This window comes from Carcharhinus amblyrhynchos, chromosome 10, assembly GCF_965287045.1.
Source record: "Carcharhinus amblyrhynchos chromosome 10, sCarAmb.v2.hapA, whole genome shotgun sequence".
In the NCBI taxonomy this organism is placed as follows: domain Eukaryota; kingdom Metazoa; phylum Chordata; class Chondrichthyes; order Carcharhiniformes; family Carcharhinidae; genus Carcharhinus; species Carcharhinus amblyrhynchos.
Window position 1 is genome coordinate 79,352,484 of NC_137333.1, and position 16,081 is coordinate 79,368,564.

Consider the following 16,081-nt stretch of genomic DNA (forward strand, 5'->3'; position numbering starts at 1 on the left):
CCTCCCGCTGAGCCCATGAGTCCAGCTCAACTGAAACTAGTTTCACCAGTGAAACTGTGCAGGTCATATGGTAGTTGAAAAGCTCTTGAAAAATTGACATCTAGTTAAGGCATGAATTTCATTGTAATCCTCTTAAAAGAAACAATTAAGGTAGCAATCACTGGGGTGGGGAGTGGATATGCTCACACAATGAACTGCTGCTTGGGTAAATTATCAGCATCCTTAAAGTTCAGGAGAAGGCTGCAAGGGGTAAACAGTACAGATGCTTGGTTGATAAGTTGACTAGTTGATAAAGAAAGGAAGGATAGACAATGAAGCTAAACTAGCAGTAAACATAAAGGACAGTAAGAGTTTTTACAAATATATATAAAAAGGAGGAGGCTGGCTAGAGTGAATGTTGGACCCTTAGAGGATGAGAGGGGGGATTTAGTGGTGGGAGATGAGGAAATGGCTGAGGGCCTAAGTAAGTTTTTTTTTGCCTCGGTCTTCACAGAGGAGGATGCGAATAGTTTGCTGGATATTAAAGGTAGAAGGATGGTAGTAGTTGAGGGCCTGAATGCGATTACTGTCCCTAGAGAGGTAATGCTTGATCGACTAGTAGGACTGATGGCGGACAAGTCCCCAGGACCGGATGGAATGCATCCCAGGGTTCTGAAGGAAATGGCAGAGGTGATAGTAGACGCCTTAGTGATTATTTACCAAACTTCGCTGGATTCCGGGAAAGTGCCGGAAGATTGGAAAACGGCTAATGTTACACCGCTGTTCAAAAAAGGAAGCAGGCAAAAGACAGGGAATTATAGGCTGGTTAGTTTAACGTCTGTTGTTGGAAAAATGCTGGAATCCGTCATCAAAGAAGAAATAGCGAGGCACCTAGAGAAGAATTGTTTGATAGAGCAGACGCAGCACGGATTCGTTAAGGGGAAGTCGTGTTTGACAAATTTATTGGAATTCTGAGGATGTGACTAGCGTGGTAGACAGAGGGGAACCGGTGGATGTGGTGTTTCTCAATTTTTTTTTCAGAAGGTGTTTGATAAGGTGCTGCACAAAAGGTTGCTTTAGAAGGTTAGGGGGCATGGAGTTGGGGGTAAGGTGTTAGCGTGGATAGAGGATCAGCTGCCTAATAGGAGGCAGAGTTGGTAACAATGGGCGCTATTCTGATTGGCGGTTGGTAACTAGTGGAGTGCTGCAGGGATCAGCGCTGGGGCCTCAGCTATTTACCTTTATATAGATGATCTGGAGGAGGGGGCTGAGTGTAGGGTGATGAAATTTGCTGATGACACGAAGGTGAGTGGAAAAGCAAATTGTGCGGAGGGTGTGGAAAGTCTGCAGAGGGATCTAGATAGGCTGGGCGAGGACCTGGCAGATGGAGTATAATGTTAGCAAGTGTGAGGTTATCCACTTTGGCAGAAATAATAGTAAGAGGGATTACTATTTAAAGGGTGAAAAGCTGTATCATACTACAGTGCAGAGGGACCTGGGGGTCCTTGTGCATGAGTTGCAAAAACCCACTCTGCAGGTGCAGCAGGTGATCAAGAAGGCGAATGGGATGCTGGCCTTTATAGCAAGGGGGATTGAATATAAAAGTAGGGAGGTCTTGCTGCAACTGTACAGGGCACTGGTGAGGCCGCAGCTGGAGTACTGTGTGCAGTTTTGGTCGCCGCACTTGCGCAAAGATATTTTGGCCTTGGAGGGAGTGCAGAGGAGGTTCACCTAGGCTGATACCGGAGATGAGGGGGTTGGACTATGAAGAGAGACTGAATAGACCGGGTCTGTATTCGTTGGAGTTTAGAAGGATGAGGGGGGAATCTTATAGAGACGTATAAGGTAATGAATGGGATGGATAGGGTAGAGGTGGAGAGATTCTTCCTGCTCAGAAAGGACAGCAGGACTAGAGGGCACAGCCTCAAGATAAGGGGGGGGGGGGGTAGTTTAGAACAGTGTTGAGGAGGAACTTCTTCACTCAAAGGTAGTGAATCTCTGGAATTCTCTGCCCGTTGATGTGGTGGAGGCTACCTCGCTAAATATATTTAAGTCACGGGTAGATAGGTTTTTGGTAGGCAAGGGAATTAAGGGTTTTGGGGAGAAAGCAGGAAACTGGAACTGATCCACTTCAGATCAGCCATGATCTTATTGAATGGCGGGGCAGGCTCGACGGGCTAGATGGCCTACTCCTGCTCCTACTTATGTTCTTATGGTTAGTAAATGGATGAACTAAGCATTATTGCAATGTTTAATTGTTCATTTTGTGTCAAAAGAAAAAAGAGAAAGTGTAAACAGACTTCAGTGTCAGTTCTAACGCTTATCTCAAAATGTAACATCAGATCTGTTTTAACTAAGCCAGTTGCAAGGTTGGTAAAATACAGATCTGTTTATACTAGATGCCAGATCTATTTTTGGGAGCTGATGGTTGGGGGCAGGGAGGGTGGTTGTAAAGTGAAAAATCTGACCGACCATCCATGTGTTTCTTGAACACCTAACAACAAACTATCTTTTTAGAAGTGGCACTTTTTGTTTGCTAACTTTGATCCAGTGCTTTGTGCAATGCTATCTTTTGAGCCACTGGGTTTTCAACTTCACATTGAATGAGTAGGAGATTAGCGGAATGCACACTGTCATAAATTTATGGTTTGCTGAAATGTGCATTTACATTAATATCTTTTAAAAATTGAATCTATTGCCATACTTAGGTAATACATGAGTATTCTTGAGATATAGTGTATCTCGCAAGGCCAGCATTTATTGTCCATTCCATATCATTGGAATGTTTTTCAGTTTTTGGAAAAGTACTGTTTTCCATATATGTAATTGCACCAGTGAAATGTGCATAGCCTGCCTTTGCATCTGCGTTTCTGGAATTACGAATTATGGAAAAAAAAGCATTTTTTAGTTGCTTGGGAAATGTGTATTTTTTAAAAAAGAATTAGACTTGAGCCAACAGTGATTATAAATGACCAGTCTTTGTCATTGGCAGATACCTATACAAATTATCTAAAAACATTATTTAATGAGGCCCAAAGTATTTTATATTGGTACTCTGTACTAAAATGAGAAAGGAAAAAAATGGTTGGATAGCTTCCACCTACATAACATTAAGAATTGCATTAAGTAAACAGTCATTAAGCATAAGCAATGAGATAAAACCTTAACTGCCTGCTGAACTTGTCTACATGAATCTGGACATGCTTATTCTGTACAGAATTGTAATTAATAACCTTTTTAGTTACTAATCTAGTTAGGAATTTGAGTTTGGTACTTGGTTGTCTTGCAGAACATGGAAAAGGTTGATTTTTTTTTCCACTGTTTGGAATTCGTAACATGAACAAAAGATTGCAGTTGGTGTGTAAGCAAAAATAATTGTATTTACAACCTTTGTTTCTGTCATTGCTCATGCTGCTCTTATTCACTAAATATTGCATTTAACTGAATTGTGTTAAATTATACAGTTCTAGTATGTTTTGTATTATTCGAGTAAATCCTCTTCGCACCTTCATGCTTCTGAAAGGTTAGAAAAATCTAGAAAGCCTGAACAGGCTGTGGCTTTTGCCTTGAGAAAAAGGATGATGTGATTGAGGCCTTTAAAATCATAATTCTTTGATAGGATGGATGTAAAATGTTTCACCTTGCAGGGGAGATGAGAACGAGATGCCATAAATATAACCTAGTGACTAACAAATCCAATAGGGAACTCAACAGAAACTTGGAGAATGTGAACTCGTGACCACAAGGAATTGTTGAAATGACTAGCATACATATATTTGAGACAAACGTAGATTAGTATGGGGGGGAAGAGGCTTGCGTTGAGCATTAACACCAATATGAATTGGTTTGGCCAGTGACCTGTTTCTGTGCTACAATTTTTATGTAATCAAGTAAAATTGAGGCGGTGGAGGAACATTCTTTTTCTAGTGGAACAAAATGCTACCAATGTGCACAGTGCTTTCAGAACCTTCTTTAACCAAGAGAGTGTGGGAACAGAGTGCTTTTGAGGTATAAGTGTGAACTTGGGAATTTGGTGCAGGTGAAAGTTCACTACAGAAAGAAAAAATAGTCCTGCTTTGTTTTCAAACTCCTATTGGTGGTTAGAGTTCAGAGGCATTAAATAGTTGAGCTGGTATGTGATTGGTGAAGATGTTATCTCTCTAAACTGCGACAATTTTTAAAACTTGTACTGGGGGGGGGCATAAGCTTTAAATGTATCGCGTAACTTGCTAAACTATTGCATGTAACTACAGATGATAGTTGAATGACATTTTGAAACTTGAAACCTAATTGTGTAAATAAAACTCAGTAAAGATGGCAGGATAATGAGTTGAAGCATGTGTGAGCTGATGGAGTCATGTGTGATCTGTGCTAAGTGTCTGTAGCTCAAGGAATTTGGGCTCTGGTTTAATCAGCTGGAGTCTGAGCTACAGACATTGCCTTGGGGAGAGGAAAAAGTTACCTTTTGACAGGAGGCAGTCTCAGCCCTAATGTGGTCTGTGGTTGGGCAGGAAGGTTTGAAGGTGAGGCACATGTGGGGATCCAGAAGGTAGCAATGGAGGATCCTCAACCTTTGTAATTGTCCTAAACAGGTTTAATGTTCTTGCAGCTTGTGTGATTGAGAGTAGGGACTGCAGGGAGGATGAGCACACTGACCACAGCACCATGGTGCAAGAAGACCAAGTGGAGTAAATACATTATTCACATGAATGAATGGACAGGCTGTATTACGGATCAGTATGCTGATTTTAAAAAAAGGCAGGAAGGCAAGTTGAGGAGGAAACAAAGTTTGCAAAGGGATATCAATAGCTTGCATGATTAGGTAAAGATTGGCAGATAGAGTCCTTTCCGAATTTCAGTTTTTAAGGAAGTGTAAGGAACGTCTTTGTTGTGGCTAATGCTTATCCCAGAAACAGGACTGAAATAGATTAACTGGCCAGTTGCCTTGGTTGTTATGATCCAGGTTGATATTACTGGATGGAAAGGTCCCAGAATGGAACACTGGCTCAAAAGACAACTTTTTAGAAAAATATGAATGAGCAGAGTCATTGGATTGCCCACAGGCTTTTAACAACTGGGGAAAAAAGTGATTAAACATTAAAAGTTTGACTTTGTTCCTTTACCCCATCAATATCTTCATAAGAACATAAGAAATAGGAGCAGGAGTAGGCCATCTAGCCCTTCGAGCCTGCCCCGCCATTCAATAAGATCATGGCTGATCTGTCGTGGCTCAGTTCCACTTTCCCGCCCTCTCCCCATAAAAATTTTTACAATAACAAAAGTCACAAAATATATCTTGTGCTATATTTTTCTTGGTAAATACACAGTTCTTGTAAACTGGTAGGCCAACTGTGGTCAGACCACCTTCCTCTGAAGTGAAGTGGCAGATGTTACCCAATTGTACCTTTTGGATTCCTCCTTTAAATCCCTGCAGATGATTATTACACTGAGCTGACTGGTCCACCAGATTCTGGCTTCCACACAACACTCTCTTGAAAAGACACTCCTTCAGAATCTTTTTTGGCAGGAATTCACCTTTTCAGAATTTCCAACTGCCTTGAATTGCAATGTGTATTCCAACTTCCCCACAATCTCTCGTGTACCCAGCCGTGCTACTAGAACACTACTGCTTCACTGGCTGTAGTCTTTCTTGGTGATCACTTACTAACAAGTGTGATTGTTCACCTAAGTAACTAAGATACAGGTCATGGGTTGTGTATGGCTGAGCACAATCCTCGAGCTGCATCTTCAAACGCACGCTTGGCAACTGTTTCTGGGAGATGGATGTGTTTCTTGGACTCTAAATCAATGGTATTCCTTTCTCAGGCTCCTTTTACTGGGCCGCTTCTCATTAGGCTGAAGGTCTGTTCTTCGTTCTTCATCTTATCAAGTTTGTGTCGACACACAAGCTTATCCAGTCTAATATTTTCTTGCCTCTACATGGTCCATATCCCTTTTATTCCCTGTCTATTCATGAATCTATCTAGATGCCTCTTGAACATTGTTAGAGAATCTGCTTCCACCGCCTCCTCCGGCAAAGCATTCCAGACATTCACCACCCTCTGGTGAATTGACCCTTCAACTCTGGGAAAAGTACTGTGACTATCCACTCTATCCGAGCGTGTCCTATTCCTGTAAACCTCCTATCAGGTCCCCATTCGTCCTCTGCTCCTTTTGAAAACAATCCAAGTTTGTTCAAGTTTTCTTCATAGTCCGCATCTTCCAAACCGGACAACGTCCTGGTAAATCTCTCTGCACTGTCTCCAATAAATCAACATCCTTCTGATAATGTGGTGACCGTAGTTGTACACAATGCTCCAGTTGTGGCCTAGCCAAAGTCTTAGACAGCTGCAACATGATTTTCCAACTCCTATATTCAGCACCCTGACCAATGAAGGTGAGCATGCCATCCGTCGCCTTGACTATTTTGTCCACCAAAGTTGCCACCTTCCAGGAACTGTCGACCTGCATGCTTAGATCCCTCTAAGCTAGTATTTCTAAGGGCGCCACCATTTATTGTATACTTTCCTTCTGCAGTAGACCTTCCAAATCACATCACCTCATGCGTGTCCGGGTTAAATTTCATCTGCCATCTTTCAGCCCAAGTCTCCACTGATTTATATTCTGTGGTATCCTCTGACACTCTTCCTTGCTATCTGCTACTCCCTAAATTTTTGTATCATCTGCAAATTTGCTAATCAGACCACCTACATTTTTTCCTCAATCATTCTGTATTACAAATATTGGAGGCCCCTGCACTAATCCTTGTGGAACACCAGTTGTCAACAGATCTCAAGTTAGACAAGTGCCCTTCCACTTTCTGCTTTCTATGCCCAAGCTAGTTGATATCCATTTTGCCAGCTCACCTCAGATCCCTTATAACTTCATCTTGTGTATCAGCCTGCCAAGAAGAATGTTATCGAAGGCTTTACTGAAGTCCATGTATACAACGGTTCTGTTCACTGTTCTGCCCTGCCCTACCTTTTGGAAAGAATTATAAGGGATAGGATTTGTAATCATCGAGGGAAATAAATTGATTAGGGATAGTCAACACGGTTTTGTGAAGGGTAGGTCGTGCCTCACAAAACTTATTGAGTTTTTTGAAAAGGTGACCAAAGAGGTGGGTAAGGGTAAGGCAGTTGACGTGGTGTATATGGATTTTAGCAAAGCGTTTGATAAGGTTCCCCATGATAGGCTACTGCAGAAAATGCAGATGCATGGGATTGAGGGTGATTTAGCAGTTTGGATCAGGAATTGGCCAGCTGATAGAAGACAGAGGGTGGTGGCTGATGGGAAATATTCAACCTGGAGTTTAGTTACAAGTGGTGTACCTCAGGGATCTGTTTTGGGGCCACTGCTGTTTGTCATTTTTATAAATGACCTAGATGAGGGTGTTGAAGGATGGATTAGTAAATTTGCTGACGACACCAAAGTCGGAGGAGTTGTAGACGGTGAGGATGGATGTTACAGTTTGCAGAGGGACATAGATAAGCTGCAGAGCTGGGCCGAGAGGTGGCAAATGGAGTTTAATATGGAAAAGTGTGAGGTGATTCACTTTGGTAAGAGTAACAGGAGTACAGAATGTAGGGCTAATGGAAGGACTCTTAGTAGCATTGATGAGCACAGAGATCTCGGGGTACATGTGCGTAGATCCCTGAAAGTTGGCACCCGGGTTGATAAGGTTGTTAAGAAGGCGTACGGTGTGTTAGCTTTTATTGGTAGAGGGATTGAATTTTGGAGCCATGAGGTCATGTACAAAACTCTGGTGCGGCCACACTTGGCGTATTGCGTACAGTTCTGGTTGCTGCATTATAAGAAAGATGTGGAGGCATTGGAAAGGGTGCAGAGGAGGTTTACCAGGATGTTGCCTGGTATGGTGGGAAGGTCTTATGAGGAAAGGCTGAGGGACTTGAGGTTATTTTCAATAGAGAGAAGAAGGTTACGAGGTGACCTGATTGAGGCATACAAGATGATCAGAGGATTGGATATGGTGGACAGTGAGAGCCTTTTTCCTCAGATGGTGATGGTTAATGCGAGGGGACGTAGCTTCAAATTAAGGGGTGGTAGTTAAGATGTCAGAGGTAGGTTCTTTACTCGGAGGGTAGTAAGGGCGTGGAATGCCCTGCCTGCAGCAGTTGTGGACTCGCCAACTTTAAGGGCGTTCAAATGGTCAGTGGATAGGCATATGGATAACATTGGAATAGTTTAGATTAGAGGGTCATTAGATTGGTTCCACAGGTCGGTGCAACGTCGAGGGCCAGAGGGCCTGTACTACGCTGTAATGTTCTATGGTCAATTTTTCTTCTCATTTGCTCAAAGAACTCAATCAAGTTTGTGAGAGATGACCTCTCTTTCACAAAACCGTGCTGCCTATCGCTAATGAGCCTATTCTCCTCGAGGCATGTACACCCTGTCCCTAAAAATCTTTTCCGATAAGTTTCCCACCATTGATGGAAGGCTTGCAGGCCTGTAATTTCCCAGATTGCTTCTCTGTTTAAGAAGGGCAGAAGAGGCAATGTTAGCTGTTCTCCAGTTCCCTGGTATCTTGCCCATAGTTAAAGATAATATAAAGATTTTGGTCAGGGCGTCAGCAATTTCTTCCCTTGTCTCTCTTGGTATTCTTGGAGAGAGACTCTATCTGGCCTGGGGTCTTGTCCATCTTAATATTTTTAAAAACCTTCTCCCTTTCCATCTCAAGATGTCCTAGAATGTCAACATCCCTCCTTTTATGCACTCACCATCTACCACATCCTCCTCCTATGTGAATACTGATGTAAAGTTCTTGTAAAGGACCTCATCTGTCTATATATCTCTCTCGCTCGCTCGTCTTTGAGTGGACACACCCTTTCCTTTGCTACCCTCTTCCTCCTTATATACACATAAAAAGCCAAGGGATTCTCCTTAATCCTGCCTGCCAAGAACATTTCATGGCCCCTTTTTGCTCTCCTATGTCCCTGTTTAAGCTCTTTCTGGCTATCTTTGTATTCCTTGAGCCTTATCCGTTTTTAATTTCCTGAAATTTATTAATGCCTCCTTTTTCACTAAGCTCACAATCTCTCGTCATCCAGGGTTCCCAAATCTTGCCATCTTTATCTTTTGTTTTTACAGAGACATACTTGTCCTGAATTGTTAACCTGTGACCTTTTAAACAATTCTCACATTGTATGTGGATTTGACCTCAAACAGCCGTCCCCAGTCTAAATTCCCAAGCTCCTGCCTAATACCATTATAGTTAGCCTCCCTCGAGTTTAGTACTTTCACTTTGAGATGACTTCTATCCTTTTCTGCAAGTATCTTGAAACTTTTAGAACTGTGATCGCTTTTCCCAAAATGGCCCCCATACGGAGACATCAAACACTTTTCCGGGCTTGTTTCCCAGAACCAGGTCTGAAATGGACCCTACCCAAGTTGGACTATCTACATAGTGCCTCAAGAAATACTTTTGGACATGTTGAACAAACTCTGCCCTATCCAAGCCACTGACACTAAAGGAATCCAGTCTATGTTGGAGAAGTTAAAATCGCCCAACACAATAACCTTGTTTTCTTTTTTACATCTTCCCATAATCTGCTAACATATCAGTTCCTCCACTTCATGCTGACTGTTGGGAGGTCTGTAGTACAATCCTAACAGTGTGATTTCCAGAAGGCGTTTGATAAGGTGCCTCACAAAAGGTTGCTGCAGAAGGTTCGGGTAAACAGAGTTGGGGGTGAAGTGTTAGCGTGGATTGAGGGTTGGTTATCTAACAGGAAGCAGTGTTGGAATCAGGTGGGTGCTATTCAGGTGGCAGTTGGTGACTAGTGGAGTGCCGCAGGGATCGATGCTGGGGCCTCAACTGTTTACCATATACATAGACGATCTGGAGGAGGGGGCTGAGTGTAAGCTAACAAAATTTGCTGATGATACAGAGATGAGTGGGAAAGGGAATTGCAAGGAGGACGCAGAAAGTCTGCAGAGAGATCTGGATAGGCTGAGTGAGTGGGCGAGGACCTGGCAGATGAAGTATAACGTTGGCAAATGTGAGGTTATCCACTTTGGTAGAAATAATAGGAAGGAATATTATTTAAATGGTGAAAAGTTGCAGCATGCTACTGTGCAGAGGGACCTGGGGGTCCTTGTGCATGAATCGCAAAAACTCAGTCTGCAGCTGCAGCTGCAGCAGGTAATCAAGAAGGCGAATGGAATGTTGGCCTTTATCACGAGGGGGATAGAATATAAAAGCAGGGAGGTCTTGCTGCAACCGTACAAGGCACTGGTGAGGCTGCAACTGGAGTACTGGGTGCAATTTTGGTCCCCTTATTTGTGTAAGGATATATTGGCCTTGGAGGGAGTACAGAGAAGGTTCACCAGGTTGATACCAGAGATGAGGGGGTCAGCTTATGAGGAGAGATTAAATAGACTGGGCCTGTACTCGTTGGAGTTTAGAAGGCTGAGGGGGGATCTTATAGAGACTTACAAGATCATGAAGGGGCTAGATCGGGTAGACGTAGAGAGATCCTTTCCACTTAGAAAGGAAACCAGAACTAGAGGGCATAGCCTCAAAATAAGTGGGGCAGGGGGCAGTTTAGAACAGAGTTGAGGAGGAACTTCTTCACTCAAAGGGTGGTGAATCTCTAGAATTCTTTGCCCATTGAAGTGGTGGAGGCTACCTTGTTGAACATGTTTAAGTCAAGAGTAGACAGATTTCTGATAGATAAGGGAATTAAGGGTTATGGGGAGAAGGTGGGAAAGTGGAACTGATTCACCTCCGATCAGCCGTGATCTTATTGAATAGTGGGGCAGGCTTGAAGGGCTGGATGGCCTACTCCTGCTCATATTTCTTATGTTCTTATTGTACCACTCCTCCTGTTTTATTTCTCTTAGCTTTACTGGACTCATTCACTGAATTCTCCAGTCTCTGTACTGTGGCCCTTTTTGATTTTTTTTGTCTTTGATTTCTCTGCCTTCCCCCTTTTTTTTTACTGCCTTTTGTTTCTGATCCACTTTACTTCCTGCATCGGTTCCCATTCCTCTTCCACATTAATTTGAACGCTCCCCAACAGCACTAGCAAATACTCTGCATTGGACTTTAGTTCCAGTCCTGCCCAGATGCAGACCATCTGATTTTGTACTGGTCCTAGCTCCTCCAGAACTGGTTCCAGTGTCCCAGGAATTTGAATCCTTTCCTCTTGTAGCATCCCTCAAGCCATATGTTCACTTTAGGTATCCTGACGTTCCTACTCTGGCTAGCATCTGGTGCTGGTAGTAACCCTGAGATTGCTACCTTTTTGAGGTCCTACTTTTTAAGTTAACTCCCTAAATTTAGCTTGTAGGACCTCATCCTGTTTTTTACCTATATTGTAGGTGTATGTATGCACCATGACAGCTGGCTGTTTTACCTCCCCCTCCAGAATGCCCAGCAGCTGCCCTGAGACATCCTTGACCCTTGCACCAGGGAGGCTACATATCTTTGACAAAGGGCCATCGGGACTCAGCATCAGCTTTTTTCTCTTTACAGATGCTGCCAGACCTGCTGAGATTTTCCAGCATTTTCTTTTAGTTTCAGATTCCAGCATCCGCAGTTATCTGCTTTTAGGTAACATACCTTCCTGGAGTCTCGTTTGTGTCCACAGAAATGCCTGTCTATTCTCGTTGCATTTGAATCCCCCATCACTATAACTCTACCACTTTTTTTCCCTGTCCTCCTGTGCAGCAGAGACAGCCACAGTGCCATGAACCTGGCTGCTGCCATCTTCCCCTAGTGTGCCATCTCCCCAACAGTACCTAAAACGGTGTATCTTTTTGAAGGGAGGTGATCACAGGGGACCCCTGCACTGACTTCCTACTCTTTCTCTGTCTGATGGTCACTCATTCCTTCTCTCCCTCTCTTTTTAATCGGCAGTGTGATCAACTCACTGTATATGCCATCCACGACTTCCTCAGCATTATGGATGCTCCATAGTGAATCCATCCACAGATGTCACTAAACTTTTGGGTTTACCTCGATGTCTTGTTTCCCACTTTGTTTACTACAGTTGTCTCTATCTCAAAGCACTTTGTCTCAGGTTTACTTGGATTCCAGTGAACAATACCTTGTTCAGATTACAGTTTCTTTCTTGGACTTCAATCTTCCTGGGACCCCACTTTTTTTCATTTAAAATAAAAGTATAATGCTGCAGATGCTGGATAAACTCAGCAGGACTGGCAGCATCTGTGAAGAGAAACTGTAGAAGGATCATTTAGATCTGAAACTTTAAGTCTGTTTCTCATTTTCTCTTTCTCTGCTTTCTCAAATCTCTCCTTTAGTTTCTGCGACTTGTCTTGTTCCTATTACTCCTTTTGTACTCCTTCTCATTGATCCCTGAGAGCAGCCTTCTCTTTCAGTACGTACGGCCCAGTTAAAAACTGAAACTCTCAAAGATCTTCCTAACTTCAAGCTGCTCCCTGGATGGATACTCAGCCACAGAAAAGTCTTGTAAGCTCTGCTTGGTTTCCACATCATTAACTCTCTAAGCACAATACAGACACTGCTTGACATGAAACCAAAACCTCCAAACACGTAAACGTCTTAAAATCTTTCTTGCACAAAACACTAAATTAAATGCATCTATACTTTAATTTCTAATATTCAACAATACTTGAAGTACCTTTTTACTTTTTGACATTTGGTATTCCTGCTACCTTATTTATTTAAAGGCAGTGCTTTTAAAAAAAATTCAACCCTAGTACAGAAGGTAATGATACTGCATCACCAAATTAAGGAGTCCCCAAAAAAATTCCCTGAAAACAAGGTAGTTGACCTTAAATATCAAAAGGAGTTCTCTGGATAAGCGGGGTGGGGGAGGAGAGAAAGAATTATCTTGACCCCTGATGTGGTTAAGTAGAACCAATATGAAAGGGAAATGGTGTTCAACAAATATGTTTTTTAAACAGATGTAACTAGTGTGATGGATAAAAGGGAAGTAGTGTATTTTTTTTTCCTACAGCAAACATTTCACAAAGTGGTACACATGAGGATATTTCATAAAATTCAAACTCCTGGGAATGGGGATAATAGTATGGATTGATTAATTAACAAAGCTGAGAGTCACAATTTTTTTGTGCTTTAGCAAGTGAGGCACCTCAACGATCAGTACTTGGATCTCAGCTATTTACAATGTGTATTAATAACTGAAATGAGGGAACCAAGGATAATGTATCCAAGTTAGTGTAACGATCACTGCTTACATTCCAACCTAACTTTGAATTATCAACCAAGTGGCTACAGAAGAATATGGACACATTGGATGGGTGAACATGAAGGAAGCAGAAGGAATACAATGTGGCAATATGTGAAATTATCCACTTCATAAAAAAGCAGTATCTGTTTTGAATAGCGAGAGATCGGGCAATGTCTGCATTTGGAGAGAATTGGGGATCCTTCTACATGAATCATTAAATTGACATGTAGGTATAGTAAACAATTAGGAAGACATGTTAGTTTTTATTAGAAAAGGATTGGAATACAGGAGTAAAGATGTCTTTATGTGTTCATGTGTAAAGATGTGTTGGTGAGACAGTGTGCAGTTCTGGTTCCTTTACCAAAAGAAGGACATTTTTGTCCCTGAGCAAGTGTAACAGAAGTCTGCTGGATTGGTTCATAAGAACATAAGAAATAGGAGCAGGAGTAGGCCATCTAGCCCTTCGAGCCTGCCCCGCCATTCAATAAGATCATGGCTGATCTGTTGTGGCTCAGTTCCACTTTCCCGCCCTCTCCCCATAACCCTTAATCCCCTCTCTTATCAAAAACCCATCAACCCGCTTCTTAAAAATATTTAGCGAGGCAGCCTCCACCACTTCAACGGGCAGAGAATTCCAGAGATTCACCACCCTTTGAGTGAAGAAGTTCCTCCTCAACTCCGTTCTAAACCGCCTCCCCTTTATCTTGAGGCTGTGCCCCCTAGTCCTACTGTCTTTTTTGAGCGGGAAGAGTCTCTCCACCTCTATCCTATCCATCCCATTCATCATCTTATACGTCTCAATGAGATCTCCCCTCATTCTTCTAAACTCTAGCGAGTACAAGCATAGTTTATTCAGCCTCTCCTCATAGCTCAACCCCCTCAACTCCGGTATCAGCCTAGTAAACCTCCTCTGCACTCCCTCCAGGGCCAAAATATCCTTGCACAGGTGCGGCGCCCAAAACTGCACACAGTACTCCAGCTGCGGCCTCACCAATGCCCTATACAGCTGCAGCAAGACCTCCCTACTTTTATATTCAATCCCCCTCGCTATGAAGGCCAGCATCCCATTCGCCTTCCTGACCACCTGCTGCACCTGCAAGCTGGGTTTTTGCGACTCATGCACAAGGACCCCGAGGTCCCTCTGCACCGTCGCCTGCTGCAGTTTTTCGCCACGTAAGTAATAGTCCTTCCTACCATTCTTCCTACCAAAGTGGACCACCTCACACTTGCCAACATTAAATTCCATTTGCCATGTCCTGGCCCATTCGCCCAGCCTATCTAGATCCTTCTGCAGACTCTCCACACCCTCCGCACAATTTGCCTTTCCCCCAATCTTGGTGTCATCAGCAAATTTCGACACCCTACACTCGGTTCCCTCCTCCAGATCATCTATATAAATGGTAAATAGCTGAGGCCCCAGCACCGACCCCTGGGGCACCCCACTAGTCACCAACCGCCAATCCGAATAGCACCCATTGACCCCCACTCTCTGCCTCCTATTTGACAACCAATCCTCTATCCACGCTAACACCCTACCCCCATCTCCATGTCCCCTGACCTTCTGCAATAACCTCTTGTGAGGTACCTTGTCAAACGCCTTCTGAAAATCCAGAAAGACCACATCCACTGGCTCTCCTCTATCCACTGCCCTAGACACATCCTCATAGAACTCCAGTAAATTTGTCAGACACGACTTCCCTTTAATGAAACCGTGTTGCGTCCGCCCTATCAAGCAATTCCCTTCAAGATGCCTCGCAATTTCCTGCTTAATGACGGATTCTAACATTTTACCTACCACAGACGTTAAACTAACCGGCCTATAATTCCCCGCCTTTTGCCTGGCACCCTTCTTAAACAACGGCGTAACATTAGCCGTTTTCCAATCTTCCGGCACTTCCCCGGAATCCAGCGACATCTGGAAAATAACCACCAAGGCATCCACTATAACCTCCGCCATTTCTTTCAGAACCCTCGGATGCATTCCATCCGGTCCTGGGGACTTGTCCACAATCAGCCCCTCCAGTCTGTCGAGCACCACCTCTCTAGTAACAGTAATGTCATTAAGACCCTCCATTCCTACCACCTTTCCATCGCTAACACCTGGCAAATTATTCACGTCCTCTTCCGTGAAGACAGAAACAGAAAAGTTATTCAAGACCTTAGCCATATCCCCATCCCCTACCACTAGCTCCCCTTTCTCATTCTCTAAAGGACCAACGTTCACCCTAGCCAGCCTCTTCCTTTTTATATATTTATAAAAACTCTTGCTATCCTTTTTTATATTAAGTGCTAGCCCAGCCTCATAGCTTCTCCTACCCTCCTTTATCAACTTCTTTGTCAATCTTTGTTGACATTTAAACCTTTCCCAATCCTCTTCTCGCCCACTGCTCTTAGCTACTCTAAATTCCTCCGCTTTTAATTTAACACTTTCCTTCACCTCCTTCGTTATCCACGGCTTATTACCTCTCTTCCTACTGTCCTTTTTAACCATCGGAATAAATTTCTGCTGAGCACCAAGAAAGATCTCCTTAAAGATCCTCCACTGCTCCTCAGCAGACCTACCTTCCAACGCACTCCCCCAGTCCACATTCGCCAATTCTTCTCTCATCCTACCATACTCTCCTCTATTCAAACAAAGGACGCGTGTCCGGGAACCCACTTTCTCCTCCTCCATCTGCACCAGAAACTCCACCATACAATGATCACTCTCTCCAAGAGGATCCTTCACCGCAAGGTCCCTAATTCTACCCGCCTCATTACATAGCACCAGATCCAAGATAGCTCGCTCCCTCGTCGGCTCCAACACACACTGTTCAAGGAAATTATCCCGGCAGCATTCCAAGAACTCCTCCTCGAGCCCACCTCGTCCAACATGGGTCGACCAATCAATATGCAGATTGAAA

At 43.4% G+C, this 16,081-nt stretch overlaps 1 protein-coding gene across 4 annotated transcripts in view; it reads left to right on the forward strand.

The window, feature by feature from the left end:
- pds5b (PDS5 cohesin associated factor B) overlaps window positions 1-16,081 on the forward strand; it is a 193,336-nt gene that overhangs the window by 41,902 nt on the left and 135,353 nt on the right. Inside the window, exon 1 of one of the 4 annotated variants that reach the window (XM_080197452.1) lies at window positions 3,317-3,336. The exons of the other annotated variants lie outside the window; for them this stretch is intronic. The gene's annotated coding sequence lies outside the window, so the exon portion shown is untranslated. Of the gene's footprint in view, window positions 1-3,316; window positions 3,337-16,081 lie in introns of those variants that run through there. 4 annotated transcript variants of the gene reach the window in all.